Source organism: Acanthisitta chloris, unplaced genomic scaffold (genome assembly GCF_000695815.1).
Source record: "Acanthisitta chloris isolate BGI_N310 unplaced genomic scaffold, ASM69581v1 scaffold7244, whole genome shotgun sequence".
NCBI lineage: Eukaryota > Metazoa > Chordata > Aves > Passeriformes > Acanthisittidae > Acanthisitta > Acanthisitta chloris.
Window position 1 is genome coordinate 65,016 of NW_008669848.1, and position 4,754 is coordinate 69,769.

Genomic DNA, 4,754 nt, shown 5'->3' on the forward strand with positions numbered 1-4,754 from the left:
ACCACGTGGCAACCTAATAATAATTGTTGTTGTTATTATTATTATTGTTATTGTTGTTATTATTATTATTATTATTATTATTTTGTCAAAATCCAGTCCTAACCATCACATCCCTATCTGATCTATGTCAGCTGAGACTGTGTCCATGGGAATAAGAATCATCTTCTTCCAGAACTTGCCCGCAGGATATGTAGCTTCACGGGGATCATTTTCTACAGACAGATATAAAAAAAGTCATAACTTTTACTATTTAAAGCTAATCTTGTTAACTTGTCAACACCACTTTATAAAGCCACTCATCTTCTGCATCTTCCAGAAACAAACGACTAGGAGAGGAAAACCAATTATTGACTTTTTCCTCCCCTTTTTTTTCTTTTTTTTTTTCCACAAAAGCTGCTTGCAAAGGAGCACAAAACTCACAGCACACAACAATCTAACTTATTGCTTGGAGCCTATGATGGCAACATCAGCCACCACAGATGACTCAGAATAAAAAATCTACATATTAAAACATTTATAGTCCCCTTGAAAGCAGTTCTGGGGTTTGGTAAACAAGAACATGAACTGAAAATTCTGCAAGTATTAGGAGATAGAGGATGAGCTGCTGACAGACTAAACCAAAGCAACAAATATACTTCAGTGAAAGACATCTAAGTTTTACTGTATTTAAAAAAAATAATTTTAAACTCTGCTTTTTTTAATAAAAAGGAACAAAACAATTTAATAGAATTTTTACTTGGCTAGAAATTATTCCCATTTGGGCCTCTATTTTTCACCACATGAGCTGAACAGTAACATGAATTATTCAACCATTAAATGAAGATTTAGAAAAAATGCTAATAAAATAAAAAGAGAACAATAATTGTTGCAGTTAGCCAAATCCAGAGATCATCTCTGCTGTTCCAGCTGCATCCAATGGGTTTGTTATGATGCTGAATCAGCCCTCACATTAGGATAATATCTGATTCCTACCATGAATTAAACTAAGCCATTCCAGTAGCTTCTCAGGAACAATCTTCTCCTTATGCTTTTCCACAAAGGTGCTGCTTGTAAAATAAAATTAGTTTTATTTCAAGTGATGCAACCTAAAACAAAAGGGACCTAGAGCAGGAACCTCTAAACACTGTGGAAAACAAGCTAAAAAAATATCACAGTGTCTTGAATGACAGGTTGCCCAGAGCTGCTGTGGATATCTCATCCCTGGAAGTGCTCAAGGCCAGACTGGATGAGGCTTGGAGCAACCTGGGCTGGTGGGAGTTGTCCTTGCCCATGGCAGGGAGTGGAACAAAATGAGCTTTAACATCCATTCCAACCCAAACTATTCTGTGCTCTCTAGTCATAGGTTATGTAAACTCAAAAGAAACCAAGGAGATCAAAATTTGAGCCAGATTGGGTTATATACACTTGGTAAAAAGCAGAGAGGAATTACCCAGGACAGAAAAGTGAGATGGAACTGTTAGAATAAACACACAGGGTTAATAAGCTGTGTCTCCCAGCAAGGTGGGAGCCCTGCCTGCCCAGACTGATGCCAAACCCAGGTCCAAATCTACACCTTCATCCATGCCTACGAGCCCAGACTTAAAATCAGATTAGGGGCAGACGGATAAAGACGACTTAGGAGGAAACACATGTGATGCAGCTTTGTAATCCCTCACGCAACCACCAAGAAATCCTCACTTGACTCGAGCTCCTCTTCCTCAGCCTCCTGCAAAGAGAATACACAGTGGAAGAAATGTAGTCAAGTTGGCCAAGCTGCTCCATGAGGATAAAAATCCAGCAGGGTGAGAGTTCTGCAAACACACTAGAGATAGGGGAATCAGTTCTCGATGATCATTTACATAAAGAAATAAGGAAAAAATTAATATCCCATGTCACTAGAAATGTGAATAGTAAATGATAAGCCTAAAGCATAAAGCTGCTTAACAGTATATATAAATATATATAATGCAGTAAATATACATACAGTAAATATATCTATAAATATTTGTGATTAAAGCAAATCCACAGCACATGAAAAACCCATCAAAAACTGACAGTACAAATCGGGACAACACTTTACCAGGATGAGCTCAGTCTCTGCTACAGAACCCCTGGAATCACAGATTTTTTTTCAAGCAAGAAATGCTAAGCTGCTTTTTTGTGCGTTAAAGATTTATAATTTACAGGCATAGCAACTCATCCATGATTTGTTGATTCCTGGGTGTCACTCACATCCTCTGTGAGCTGTGATTGACAGGCACCAACATATTCCCTGCTCGTGACCACACACATCATCACAGGCTGGAAGGGGAGGAAGAAATCCAGAAGAAATCTAAGTGTCAGACTGTGTTCTATACTTTCCTTGCTAATGAGTCTTTGAAGAATGAACAGACATAAAGAACAAAAAGGGAGGGGGAAAAAACCCCACTTCAACATGTTTTTTCTTGTGTTTTGCTTGACTTTCTTGACAGGAGGTATCCACACTAGAGAGGTTTGTCCTCTCTTTATGAAGTTATTTATTCTAAGCACCTTCAAGTATTTTCTCCAATGCAATTCCATCTTTAATGGAATTAAATTAATGGCTGGACATTTCAGAGAAGTTAGAAGAAAAATCCTGTAATGGCTTTTATTAAAAAAGAGTCATGTTTAAAGCAAACAAGCAAGCCAAACAGGCTGCAGGTTATTAGCTAATATAAATAGTCTGGGTTTGGGTTTCCCTTTGTGCTCCACTTCAGGCTCCTACATCTGGAATTCTATTTTCCTGCTTCAGTTTAGCATTAGTGATTCTGGTAGGCACAAAACAAACTCCTTGGACCCATGAGGAAAGAGTTATACTATGAATTACAATTCTAGAACAATCATATATAAGAAAACCAACCCCAAAATACATTTATTTATCCACTTCCATTTTTTTATGTAGAAGGATAACCCTCATCCTGTTCAATCCTTATTATTTACCTTTAAGATAACTTTTGACATAGTGCTAAGCACAGAAACATTTTCTCAGAGCTCACAGAGTTGGTGACACCTCACTTTGTACCAACCATAAAAGAAGTGTTTTGCACACATTGCAAATCCATTTCACACACATTTGCATTAAATTCCATTGTAAGTAGCATTCTGAAAACAGGGGGAGAAAGGAAGGAAAGAATGAAGTTTTCCCAGTCCAAGGCTAATGGTGTTTGCTTAATCAGCCTCTTCCAAACACATTATGCAAACCTGTCTAGGAGGAAAAAATAACCTTCAGTGTAATTACCATAAAAATATCTTATTACCAAAGAGAAGAAAGTGCTCACTGCTGCCCTCTCCAACATATAACTAGGAGGAATTTGCATTCTAAAGTTTAGGGTTTATGAGTTTAACCTATTTTTTATTGCATGTTTCATTTAGACTTCAAAAAAGTCAAGTAACAATTTTTGCTGGAACTGTGTTTTGCAGCTCTTTTAATCTCATCATGAGCCCAAATTGACTATTGGAAGACTTCTGGCTAAAGTAAAGATTTCTGTCTCTCTTATTTTCCTGTTCTTGGTATAAAACCATCACCCCTGAGTGTTCACTTGCTGTTGAGACAGTTCACAGATCATTCATCTGATGAGACCCCACCTGGAATACTGCACACAGTTCTGGTGTCCTCAACATCAGAAGGACATGGAACTGTTGGAGCAAGTCCAGAGGAGACCACCAAGTTGGTAAGAAGGTTGAAGCATCTCTCTATGAAGACAGGCTGAGGAAGTTGGGGCTGTTCAGCCTGGAGAAGGGAAGACTGTGTGGAGACCTCAGAGCAACTTTTCAATATCTGAAGGGTCTACAAGGAGCCAGAGAGGAACTCTGTGTTAGGAACTGCAGTGACAGGACAAGGGGTAATGGGTTCAAACTGAAGGAGAGGAAGTTTAGGTTAGATATTCGAAAAAAGGTTTTTACTAAGGGTGGAGAGACACTGGCACAGGTTGCCCAGGGATGTGGTGGCTGCCCCAACCCTGACAGTGTTCAATCCAGGCTGGATGAGCCTTGAGCAACCTGATGTAGTGAGGAGGTGTCCCTGCCCAGAGCAGGGGGTTGGGACTAGATGATCTCTAAGGTCCATTCCAACCCCTAAATTCTATGATTCTCTGATCTATCTGGAAAGACTTTCAACACTCCTGGCCCAGCACTGAGATACTTAAACCCAACAGTGATTAACAGGAATGATGGAACAGCTAAAATACTAAATACTACATCAGCTTTACTTTATGTTTCTAACTTTGTACACAAAGCTTGAGAAGAAAATTGCAACTGATTTATTGTCACTTTCCAGTACGTTTCAACTACTGACTGGAACAAATATTTGGATCACAGGATTTAGTTTACCAGTGCTGCTGCTCTATTTTTATACTTCAGACTTCCAGATCTGTGGGTAAATGTTTATGTTTAGGCTATTAAATATCCAAACCAGCAAATATTTTAACATAAGCTTTTTCTGACCTGCTAATCCATTTCTAGTCTAACACAAACAAACTCCAAACACTCAGCAGTGTGTGAAGAACTATCAGGTTCACTATGAATTCCCTCACTGCAGTGATGCAAAGGGAAGGTTAAGAGAAGCATTTCCCATGGGTGGTCACAGCAAAGCTTTAATTGAGAGCTATTAAAATGAACGATGGAATTAGCTCATAAAACAACATTTAAATGTAGTCCTTTAGAAGCAGAAAAGGGCTATATTTTCAGTTCAAAGAAACATGCACGGAGAATATTTGTTTGCATGGAAACTCCTGAAAATTGACATCAGTAGGAAGAGC